The 13092-nt window shown below is 39.9% G+C and overlaps 1 protein-coding gene across 6 annotated transcripts in view; it reads left to right on the top strand.

The window, feature by feature from the left end:
* The window catches only part of foxp2 (forkhead box P2), a 762934-nt gene that overhangs the window by 344048 nt on the left and 405794 nt on the right, over positions 1-13092 (top strand). The window lies entirely within an intron of this gene.

Genomic DNA, 13092 nt, shown 5'->3' with positions numbered 1-13092 from the left:
TTGATAGGCAAATGGAGCAAGGCAGGGGGAGAATAGTGGAAAGCCTAGAGACAGAGGCAGATAGGTGATTGGTGGAATCTACCAGCTAAAGGTAGATGAAATCAGTGAATAGTAAAGGTGAAGCAAGAGAGAAGAAACCCAGACAAATAGGGGTGTGTGTGTGTGTGTGTGTGATAGGTAAAATAGAAGCATGTGAGGGAAGGTAATGAGTCTAAGTAAGAAGGGTTAGGGATGGGAAGTGTGGAAAGGCATGACAAAGCAGCAGTGCACTGGAAACCCAAGATAGATTTGTCTGGACTCCCACATGTCAGTTAGAGTCCATTGTAGGTGATATTCAAGGCATTGTGTAGGATAGAGCATGGGATCAGACAGACAATGAAATGGTTATAGTAACGAGGGCATTGGGTAGTGCTGATAGAAATGGACAAATAATCAGGTGTTAGGATGGACACAAAATTAAGGGGTGGTAGTAGAGTTAACTACACAGTCAAGCAGGAATAATGAAGTCAGGTCATTATCATGTGACAATGATGGGAATGGACACGATTGTGTGATGATGCATGTCAGACATATGATTGAATGGTGACAGTGTATCAGGCATGTACTTAGATGGTAATGTGGAGTCAATTAGTATTGGTTGAGAGGGAAAATGGATTTGCTATGATGAAAAGGCGGAGCAGACTCAATGGCCAAATGGCCTAATTCTCCTCCTATACATTATGGTCCTATTTTCAAAGTTCAAAGTAAATTTATTATCAGAATACATACAAGTCACCACATACAGCCCTAAGATTCTTTTCAGCAGTCACACTTAGCAAATATACAGAACAGTAACTGTAATCTGTAAACATCTGGAACTGTTAACTCTAAACAAACTGTGTAAATGCAGATATAAATAAATAGCAATAAATATCAAGCATGAAATGCCAAGATAAAAGACTCCTTAAATGAGTGTAGTTATCCCTTTTATTCAAGAGCCTGATGGTTGACTCTTGAACCTGGAGGTGTGAGTCCTGAGGCTCTTGTGCCTTCTACCTGATGGCAGCAGCGAGAAAAGAGCATGGCCTGAGGGGTGTGGATCTTTGATGATGGATGCTGCTTTTCTATGGCCATGTTTCATGTAAATGTGCTCGAAGGTTGGGCGAGTTTTACCTTCGGTGTATTGAGCCAAATCCACTACCTGTTGTAGGATTTTCCACTCAAAGATATTGGTGTTCCCATAGCAGGCCAAGATGCAGCCAATCAGCACACTTTCCACCACACATCTATAGGGAGTTTGCCAAGCTTTTCGATCACATACCGAACCTCCACAGATTTCTGAGGAAGTAGGGGCACTGTCATGCTTTCTTCACAATAATATTTATATGACAGGTCATCTGAGATAGTGACACCCAGTAATTTAAAGTTACCAGCCCTCTTCACCTCTGATCCCCCAATGATTACTAGCTCATGGACCTCTGGTTTCCTTCTCCTGGAGTCTACAATCAGTTCCTTGGTCTTATTGACATTGAGTGAGAGGTTGTTGTCATGACACCACTCAGCCAAGTTTTCAGTCTCCCTCCTGTATGCTGGTTCATCACCCACTTTGATACAGCCCGCAACAGTGGTGTCGTCAGCAAACTTATATATGGTGTTGGAGCTGTACTTAGCCACACAGTCACAGGTGTAAAGTGAGTAGAGGAGGGGGCTAAGTACACATCCCTGTGGTGCCCCTGTGCTGATAGAGATTGTGGAGGGGATATTTTTGCCAATCCAAACTGACTGGGGTCTACAAGTGTGGAAATCCAGGATCCAATTGCACAAGGGGGTATTGAGGCCTAGGTCTTGGAATTTACTGATTAGTTTTCATGGGATAATGGTGTTAAATGCCAAGCTGTAATCGATAAAGAGCATCCTGATGTATGCATTTTTGCTGTCCAGATGGTCCAGGATTGTGTGAAGAGCCAACGAAGTAGCATCTGCTGTAAACCTGTTGGACTTTTGGTTGATGAAAATATTGTTAGACAGGAGATCAGGTGGTGTTGGTAAAACTGGACACACTATCAGATCATGTTCAAGGGAAATATAATGTAGAGGCACCTTAACAACTCTGGTGGATGGTGTTGATGCATGACGGTGATTGCTAAGGAGAATACTTAAATACAGATCCACCTGCAGATAATTCAGTGGCCTGGATGCAACCCCATGGATCACACAGGATTGGTTTCTCTTAGCTACATTGAAACTGTCCTTAATTGTCCTGTTAAGCTCTGCTTTGATGTGAATAGCCCATTCAATCCTTGTGTTTTAGTGGCGCAAAAGTACTTTTATCTGGAATCTAGAAATGTGTAGACAAAGGATGTGATGAAGAACGTGGAACATTGAAAAGTACTGCACAGGAACAGACCCTTTCCTCCACAATGTTGTGGCAAGCAAAGCTAATGACAGCTATTTAAACATTCCTTCTGCCTGCACATGGTGCATGCCCCTCCATTCTTTGCATATTCATGTGCCTAAGAGCTTCTTAAATCCATTTCTCATATCTGCCTCCACTACCACCCCTAGGAGTGCATTCCATGCGCCCACCATTCTCTGTGTAAAAGAACTTGCCCTGCAATCGTTTGAAGTTTCCCTCTTTCATCTTAAGAGCATACCATCTAGTATTAGATATTTTGACCCCGGAAAAAAAGATACTGCTGACCTCTCTATCCATACCTCTCAACGTTTTGTGAACTTCCATCCATTCTCCTCTCAGCCTTCACTGCTTCAGAGAAAAAAACGCTAGTTTGTCAATGCTTCCTTATAGCAGATGCCCTCCAATCCAGGTTGCATTCTGGTAAACTCTTCCATAATCTCTCCAAAACCTCAGGATCCTTCCTTTTATCTGATGACAAGAAGTGAATAATATTCAATTCAATTCAAGTTTAATTGTCATTCAACCATACATGAATACCTATGAATACAGCCAAATGAAACAGCATTACGCCAGGGCCAAGGGGCAGAACACAGTACCAACAGTTACACATGGCACATACAAGATAGCAAGCACTTGTAAAATTCAGCCATGCGAAAAGAATAGTTCAGACCCTGAGTCCATGAATGCAGCAGAAATCTGCATTTGACCACAATACAGCTCGTGGTCAAATGCAGATTTCATAAATATTATCTGTTTATGTATTACTGCCCACCTTTAATTCACAGAAGCATTGTTTTATATGGAAGAATTCCTAGCCATTCACTACAGACATGTCTTTTTTTGAATATTGCTGCACTTACCCTTTATCCATTCTCTCCGGCAGCTATTGTTTATTTGCACTGTATATTTTTAAGTAGAGTGTTGGAATTTTTTCTTTTTGCATTCACCCATCCTAAAATGTGCCTAATTCCTTGCATACATATACCATTTGTTTCCCATGCTGTTGCCTGACGTTCTGTATTCTGATGAATCAATGAGCTAATTACTCCAGTGGCAAATGAAGGGAAATGCATATGAGTGATGTAAATCATTCCATGTTAGTTCACAGCTGTAGTTTAGATGGTGATGGTGGGGTTGGAATCACAATCATGTGTCAGTAATTATTTTGTAATACGTATATTCAACCAGATGTTGTCATCAATTTTCTGCAGAAAATAAAATAAATGTAAACATCTTTTAAAATCTTTCATGTTCTTACATCTCTTTATCTCTGGAACCTTCTCCATTCATACAACGAGCTCTATACCACTTTCTCTCACCACTGGCTCTCTGGCCCCATATTCACAACTTTTTATATCTCTAGCCATCCAAGACCAGAGTTTGGAATTCACATTCTAAATCCTTCCATTTATTACTGGATTCTTCTTTAAGTCCTTTATCAAAATTTGTGTCTTTGACCTCTTACTACTTCACTGCGCCTGGTGTCACTTTTTTTTCTGTGATACCCATTGGTATTTTTCTGAATGTTTAAATTATTTCACTGTTTGTTGCATCACTAACTTCAAGATACATTGCTAAACCAAGAATGATTTCAAGAAAGGAACACTTCAGGATAACCACACTGGCAATAGTTATACTTGTGGGATTGGGTTTTGCCCCTGTATAAACTTAATAGCTCTGCTTTCTCCAGAAGGTGAGCTGAGCAGGATATACGTATATTTAAGTCCCTGCAAAGGTTTACATATCACAAGAAATGAACACAGCTGAAATGTACATTAAGCATATGGTATAAACAATGAGAAAACACTGTCAATATATTTGCAATTTATAATGTGGAAATTACACATATCAATTTTTCGTCTTTCTAAGTGTTAAAAAATAGGCTCGTTTTAAGATGATATTGTTGGCCAAAGGCATTTTCTCCTGATCATTCTGAAGTCTTCATGTAGATAAATGCTTAAATCCAAATTTTAATTACATACACTTGAAATAACCTGTCAAAGAACAGATTCAAAAGAAGAAAATACTGTAGAGGCTGCTTTGCGGTTGTGACCTTCTGGAATAAAAATTGTTTTCCAAATTGTGGTGATGTTGTTTGTTTACAACACACGAGGCTGTTTAATAGACTGACTCAATACCAGATCCCTGCAGAGTAATTCCCCTTTCCTTGTTTTCTTTCAGACACCCATCAGATTTCTTTTGCCACTTACCTAGCTAGAATTTTCTCCAGTCCTGCTGAGAAGTCTCTGCCCAAGACATCAACTGTACTCTTTTCTGTAGATGCTTTTGTGTGTGTTGTAATGATTACTTATAGTTGTCAATCTTTTACTTTGAGGGAGGAAACAGTAGAAATCCAGTAGAAACACACAATGTTAAGAGAAAGAACACGAAAACTTTACACAGAAGGTTAGACTGGAACTTGGCATTCTGGAGCTATCAGACGGCAGCACTTAACCTGTGTTAATTACATGACTGGACTAAGCACTGTTAAAATTTTCATGTAGGAGTAGATCACCTTCTCTCTACCCATAGAGCGTCCTGTAAAGGATGAAATTAACTACAACCACTTTTATTTTGGGATTCTTGTAACTGAAAGACTTCTTCAGTCAGCACGTGTACATTGGTTGAATGACCTACTCCTGTGAAGAAGGAGCTCTGTCAGAAGTGGAGTCCAGTGTGTTAATTGCTCAATATTAACATGTTTGTGTGTTTAACATTGTCCATGTGTTTTACGGACTTTCTAAGACTAGCCAATAAAAGCAAGATTGAACCATGACAGTGCTATCATATGATTGGAAAGTTTATTGGTGGGAGGTGTATCTGTCAAAAGTACCGTGACTTTATATCTGCTCTCTTAAGTGTTTCTGTGAAGGGCTTTGCTCGAAAGCATCTGGTGAGAGGTGACATGAATTTTGGATTAGAGTTTCTAAACTTAAGAATTCACTATTTGTGATCTACTACGTGATGATCTAACAGAAAGAAAGTTGCTGGTCATTCCATGCTATCTTTATTCAACATTATATAAGAAGAAACTACAAACTTTGAGAGACTGTTCTTCAGATATTGCCAACTGTGCAGGCTGAAAAGAACAATGAAGAAGCACAGTATAGGGGAGAGCTAACTTGTTGCATGGGGTATACAGGAAGGATAACATATCCAGCCCCCTATGTTTCAAGACACTCAAGGCCTCATAGCATTTAGGGGGAGACATGCTCATCCTGCTGGGAGAGGATGTGTTGCTGAGTAGATCGAATGTTTATCTTCTTCCAATGGAACCCAACACTACTCTTCATTACCTCAGGATCTTTCTATGACTCTGCTGTAGATACTTGTTGGATATTGAAGAATATGATTCGCAAATGCTTTATTTGATTGAGGATTTGTTTGCTAGGTCTGGCAGTTGCACCAATTAATCTGTGAAGAGGACAGTGAGAAGATAGGTGCTGTAGAAAAAGCTTGTGCTGCTCACACAGGCGGCACAGGGAGTGGATATTTAAGAAGGCAAATATGATTTCAGTTAGGTGAGATTTCCTTGCTGTGCATAATATTGAGAAGTTGTTGGCTTTGTACTTATTTATGCAAGTAGGAAGTGTTGCGTCTGACACTTCAATTACATCCAGTAACTGGGGGTAGGCTTTTGGGAACCTCATGTACTACTGTAGCCATAGTATTTTCATAATTGATGCAATTTAAATTTCTGATGATTGGTGTTACTGGATGGAGAGTTTGTTGTGGAAGACCAAAGGTGATTATATTCTTTCTTGGCAAAGATATCCTTTGCTGGCAGTTAAGTAGCACATCAGCCCAAACCTAATTGTTGTCCAGATCTTTACCAGAAGAGTGTGAATGGAATTCAACTATACAGTCATTAGCAAATATTTTAGTCATGATGTTATGATGGAAAAATGGTCTTCAATGAAGATATTGAAGATGGTGGGTATCACTGCCTTTGGGAACTCTTGTAGTTTAGTTCTGGGCCTAATATAAATGGAGTCCAATTAAAAAAAACACAGGACTCCAATATTTCCAACAGTGGAGGGTTTTAATCATTCCATTAATTCTAATTTTCTCTCCTAATGACAAAGAACGGTCTCTCTCACCTTGTCTGTGGAATTAAACTCCCTGATACAGGTTTGTTCAAAGGCAGTTAAGAGCACTGAAGCCGAGTGTTCAGGTGGAACTAAACTGAACTTCAGTGTATCATAAATAGCACAGTTGATGACACTTCCCATCAATTCACTGATGACTGAGAGTAGACCGATCTTGAGGGTGACAGGCATGATATTGTTGAAATATGAAGTTCAGTGTCAGTGGACGAGGGACATATTTGGGTTGTGCAGGTGCATAAACTGAAAGAGATTACTATAGCTGGAAGATGAATTAGTGTGAGGAATGATTTGCTGGGCTAGGTTTAGGAGGATAGAGTAGGGGGGTGTAGTTGAATATGCTTTTGCACTCACCTTTTCTAATATTGTTTGGCCTTGCATGGAATCATGTTCCTGCTGTTAATTTCTATGTCAGTCTCCACCTATATCTTAATTATGCCACAAATAAACCTGGTTCCCTTAAGACCATACAGTCCATGAGCAGATTTAGCTCATTCAGTCATCACTGATTTAAACCCACTCTCCTTCCTTCTCCCCATAATTTTTGACACCCTTACTTACCAGGAACCTATCAACTCTGTTTTAAATAAAACAAAGAGATTGTGGCCCCCACAACTGTTGTGGTAATGCGTTCCACAAATTACCACCCTCATCAAATTCCTCCTCATCTCGTTTCTAAAGGGGTGTGCCATTTTATTTTGAGGCTGAGCCCTCTGTGCTGGAGTCTTCCAGTACTGGAAACTTCTTCTCCATGTCCGTTTTGTCCAAGCAGTTCAATATTTGGTAGGTTTCAACAAAATCCTCCCTCATTCTTCTAAACTGCAGCAAGTATAGACCCAGGGCCATCAAACACTCCTCATACTTTAAACCTTTCATCCATCAGATCATTGTCATTAATGTCCCCTGGACCCTCTAGAGTGGCAGCACACCTTTCCTTGGATAAGGAATTCAAAACTGCTCATAATACTCTCAAGTGCAATTTCATCATCATAAAGTGTTTCGAGAGGCTCGTCATGAGGCACATAAAAACTCTGCTGCCCCCCCTCACTGGACCCCCTGAAGTTCGTGTATCATCCCAACTGCTCAACAGACGATGTCATCGCCACAACCCTTCACCTGGCCCTAACCCACCTGGACAAAAAAGACACATGCGTTCGAATGCTGTTCATAGACTTCATTTCAGCATTCAACACAATCATTCCTCAGAAACTGATTGGAAAGCTGAAACTGCTGGGCCTGAACACCTCCCTCTGCAACTGGATCCTAGACTTACTGACTGGGAGACATCAGTCAGTCCGGATCGGGAACGGCATCTCCAACACCATCACACTGAACATGGGGCCCCCCCCAGGGCTGTGTGCTCAGTCCACTGCTGTTCACTCTGCTGACCCACGACTGTGCTGCAACACACAGCTCGAACCACATCATCAAGTTTGCCAATGAACCGACCGTGGTGGGTCTCATCAGCAAGAACGATGAGTCAGCATGCAGAGAGGAGGTGCAGCGGCTAACAGACTGGTGCAGAACCAAAAACCTGTCTCTGAATGTGAACAAAACAAAAGAGATTGTTGTTGACTTCAGGAGAGTATGAAGCAATCACTCTCCGCTGAACATTGACAGCTCCTCCGTTGAGATCATTAAGAGCGCCAAATTTCTTGGTGTTCACCTAGCAGAGAATCTCACCCGGTCCCTCAACATCAGCTCCAAGCCAAGAAAACCCAGCAGCATCTCTACTTTCTGCAAAGGCTGAGAAAAGTCCATCTCCCACCCCCCATCCTCACCACATTCTTCAGAGGATGTATCGAGAGCATCCTGAGCAGCTGCATCACTGCCTGGTTCAGAAATTGCACCGTCTTGGATCGCAAGACCCAGCAGCGGTTAGTGGGGTCAGCTGAGAAGATCATCGGGGTCTCTCTTCCCACCATTACAGACATTTACATCACACGCTGCACCCATAAAGCCAACAGCACTGTGAAGGACCCCACGCACCCCTCACACAAACTCTTCTCCCTTCTGCCATCTGGCAAAAGGCACCGAAGCATTCAGGCTGTCACGACCAGACTGTGCAACAGTTTCTTCCCCCAAGCCATCAGAGTCAATACTCAGAGTCTAGAGTGACATCTACATCATTTATTATTATATTGTAATTTGTCCTCTACTGTGCCTATTGTCTTGTTTATTAGTTATAGTACTCCCCTGCACTGTTTTGTGCACTTATGTAGTCCTGTAGTTTAGTGCAGTTTTTATGTTGTTTTATGTAATCTAGTGTAGCCTTGTGCTGTCTCACATAGTCTAGTGTAGTTTTGTGTTGTTTCATGTAGCACCAGGGTCTGGGAGGAACGCTGTTTCATTTTTACTGTGTACTGTGCCAGCAGCCTGTGTTCGAAATGACAATAAACTTGACTTGAATTTGACCAATACCTTATAAAGCCTCAGCAACATATCCTTTATACTCTAGTCCTCTCAAAATGAATCCGAATAATTCAAGATTCAAGTACACTTATTATCAAAAATATATAAATTATATAACCTTGAGATTTGCTTGCTCATTTGAATGTCTTCCTTACCACCGACCAACCTGCAAGTTATCCTGCTCTAGGACTCCCAAGTCACTTTGTACCTCCAATTTCTGAATTCTCTCCCCTTTTAGAAAATAGCCTATTTTCTTATTCTGAACAAGTGCTTCTGCAGAATCTGTGCTTCCTCAACTTTGCCTGCCATCCACCTATCTTTGTATCATCTGCAGAGTTGGCCACAAAGATATCATCTAGGTCAGGGGTTCCCAACCTTTTTTTATGCCATGAACCAATACTATTAAGCAAGGGGTCCATAGATCCCAGGTTGGGAACCCCTGATCTAGATCATTAACATATAACATGAAAAGTAGCTGACCCAACCTGATCCCTGTGGAACACCACACTAGTCACTGGCAGCCAACCAGGAAAGACCTGCTTTATTTCCACGCAATGCCTTCTGCCATCAGCAATCTTCAATCCATGCCAGTATCTTTCCTTTAACACCATGGTTAATAGTAATACAAACAACATTCACTTCTGCTTCCTGACACCCTCAGATTTCTGGCATGCTGCTGGTGTCTTCTGTAGTGGACACTGACGCAAGATACTTACTAAGTTCCTCTGCCATTTCTTTGTCCCTTCACTACCACCTTATTCACAGTGTAACATTGATAAAAATCACTCCTCTGCCCCTAGACACCTTGCTCCTAAGTTTCATGGAGCTTTCAAATACTGGATTTTCCTGCTTATCTGCCATCAGTACTGGATATTGCAAACTTCTCTCAAGTTCAGCGTTTGAAATGCAGAATTGGCTTCATCCTTTCTCAAGAAACCCACTGCCACCTTACTGACCTCAGCCCCACTTCACATATATCCTTTCCATCTCAAAGGTTACTTACTTCTACCTTCATTATATGACTAGCTTCCCTCGCTGCCTTATTCAGTCTGCTATCAAACCTTTCAGGTAGGCTTTTTCCGCTTGTATAGTTAATGTTTTCATGGCTGTACCTCCTTCCTTTAACATTGCTTCCGTTTTTCATGCCACACGTATTCAGACAGTATCACTTTGGTGACCAGAGCATGCCAAGTACCCCAGAACTACATATGTAAAGCAGTTATCCTCTTAGTTAAGTTACTTTACAATCCTCCTCCTGTCTCCATTATCTTTTACAACCCTAGAGCCCTCTCAGTACTGGCATTGCATTTTCCTCAGCATGGACGAGTATTCCTTCAATTGCTTAATCATATGCTGTTGATTTCCTTTGTATATTTGTTTATATTTGCTTATTTACATATTTAGATTTATATATTTGTTTATATTTTACTTAAACCTTCCTTGAACCAATATATTTTCATGCATCTTGGGAAACCTATTTAAGTTTCCATTCTTTGATTTAGTGTACTTCTTTGTTTAATAATATATTTGTGAACTCCTCTATAGTCACTATGTAAATGAAAGTTGCTGTTATATAAATAGCAGTTGGAAGCAAGACAGTGCTAGTCAATTGCATTTATCTACACTACTCCGAAAGTACAATCTGTTAAAACTAGTGAGTGTTGTATAATCATATGTTTCTTCCATCAAGCTTTGAAGCAAATTTCCCCCTTTGCATCAGGAATTGTGGGGACTAAAGTTTGTTTATTTATTTATTTCCTTTGAAGAGTTTGTACGTTCTCCCTGTGACTGCGTGGGTTTCCTCCGGGTGCTCCAGTTTCCTCCCACAGACCAAAGACGCACAGTTTGAGAGGTTAACTGGTCATTGTAAATTGTCCCGTGATGAGGCTGTGATGAATTTGGGGGATTGCTGGGCTCGTAGGGCTGGAAGGGCCTGTTCCACGCTGAATCTCAATAAATAAGGTACTAGGAAATGTGTGGCATCTCCCTCACAAGGCTTTCCCACCCTCGCCATTTTTATTTGCCCGAATTCATCCATGGTCAGTCAACCAGAGAGGTGAATAGTCGATGTTCCAGTGATGTCAGAGTATGCATGCCACTTTAACTACGGGTCCACACTTGCTAATTGCAACAAGTATCGTGATCACTTTAGTAACTTTTTAGTAAGGTGTACATTGTTGGACAAGAGGGAAACAAGTTTCCTAATGGCTGTACAAAAATACCTTGGGTCTCCTCTGTTTCAGGCCTCCTGGCCTTTTAGCTTGCCGATTTCCTTCTAATTCCTTACTTACCTTTCCACTGCACATTTGTCTTCATCCACTTTATAAATTTTTGGTTAGAAGACACACACACAAATATCTCAGTCAATTTATTATGATTAAAATGAGAAGGAATGAAGTATTGAGGATTCATATTTGGCAATGTACGTATTTTTCCATTTGACTCTTTAAGATCGGAGCATATACACTAAACGTCAGGAGTCAGCTTTCAGATGCAGATATAGAAACCAGTTCAACCTGTATCACTGCTGTAATGAAGTGCTGCCTTTCTGTATAACTTCAGAGAGAGTGTAAATGCGCCTAAATGCATTAAGCATGTGTTTATTGCCAAATATTTTAGAATGCTTTCCTTTAATCTCATCCATGCAGTTGAATTGTTTTTAACATCCACCTTTTAGATAAATGCTGGATTTTACGGTGAAATTTTCAGAAGGTCTCAATTAGGGTCAGTCCTGGCCATTAGTTTATTTAAATTTCTTATAAAAGATTAGGCTATCATTAATATTCAACACCTTAATGGACTTCATAATTTATATTTTATTATGTGATCAGGATTAAAATGAAGATCTATGAAACGTCATGATATTTTGTTACAATATTTGCAATTTATGATATATTTTGATATTTTATAAAATTGGATCATGATTAGTATAACAACGGTTGAATAATTATGTTTCTTTAAAGTTTACCTCCTGTAGTTTTATAATTTTATATTTGTTTTATCTCTTACTTTGCAAAGTAAAATAATACCATCTCAAAGTCTCATTGTACCATCCCGGCAAAAATAATAATAAAAATGCCCAGCAGAGTGTTGACCATTGAATGAAACAATAGCAGCTGTATTGCCTTATCGTACTTATACAGTATATTTTGTTAAGTGCTGAAGTTGATGTTGCAATGATGCAGCCTGGTGGCAGAGACACTGATAGCTGCATGAAACTGTTGCATTTAGAGATACGCTTTTGACATCGTCTGTCGGCCTGAGGCTGTCCGCTTTGTGTCTGCTTTAATTGAAAATTAATAGTTAGGGGGTTGCCATGGAAATGATACCATTGCTTGCAGACAGCAACCCCAGCTTTTTTGCAAAGCAGACACTAGTGGTATTGTTTGTCCTTTTTGACCTCAGAAGGTCAAAAGCCTGTAGGAGGAAAAGAAGTACAAATATTCTAGTTCGGACTAAGAAAAGAAGAGGAAAATTGTGCATTTAAATTAAAATGATATTTTAATAATAAAGAGGTAGGCAAAAGCAAAAGTTTTCAATGGAAAAATGATTTAATTTTTTTTTCATTTTACCCAGGTAATTAACTATTATCGGAGTGAGACGGTGTTAGATACTACTGTATAGCAGTACAGCACATTATCATTGGACTTATTGTAAACAGATTTGTGTTAGAATTTCATTTGACTGACATGATAATAGATGATAATTCTTCTTCATCCACCACCCCCACCTTGATGTGGAACACAGTGTCATTGTATTTGTTATTCACAATTATTCACAAATATATGCATGAAAAATATTAAATGAGATTATACAGAAAAGGAAGTGATATTTTTGTTAGATGTGGAGGGAGGAGAGAAAGTGTGTAACAGTAGAATCAAAATGCCTGATTCCATAAAAGTAGGAACAATAAATGCATTAAGAAAATTTGGCTGGTGGTAACCTTATCACTCGAAGCTTTCATTTTCCTGTAACAGCAGAGTTTTGTTTTAATTGTTTTCTTTATCCTTTTCAAGTTAAGTTCAGAATAATTTTAGAAACTTGTCAAAGCCTGACTGTCAAAGAGTTGAACAGGAAAATATCTAAATGTATAAAATAGTCAGCTGCTTGTGAGGCAAGTTTGTTTTCGAGGATGGGGCTTGGTGTATTCTGAGAGGCACTAGGTGCTGCTCAAAATTG

Source organism: Mobula hypostoma, chromosome 9 (genome assembly GCF_963921235.1).
Source record: "Mobula hypostoma chromosome 9, sMobHyp1.1, whole genome shotgun sequence".
Taxonomy (NCBI): domain Eukaryota; kingdom Metazoa; phylum Chordata; class Chondrichthyes; order Myliobatiformes; family Myliobatidae; genus Mobula; species Mobula hypostoma.
This window is presented reverse-complemented; position numbering and strand designations above follow the sequence as displayed.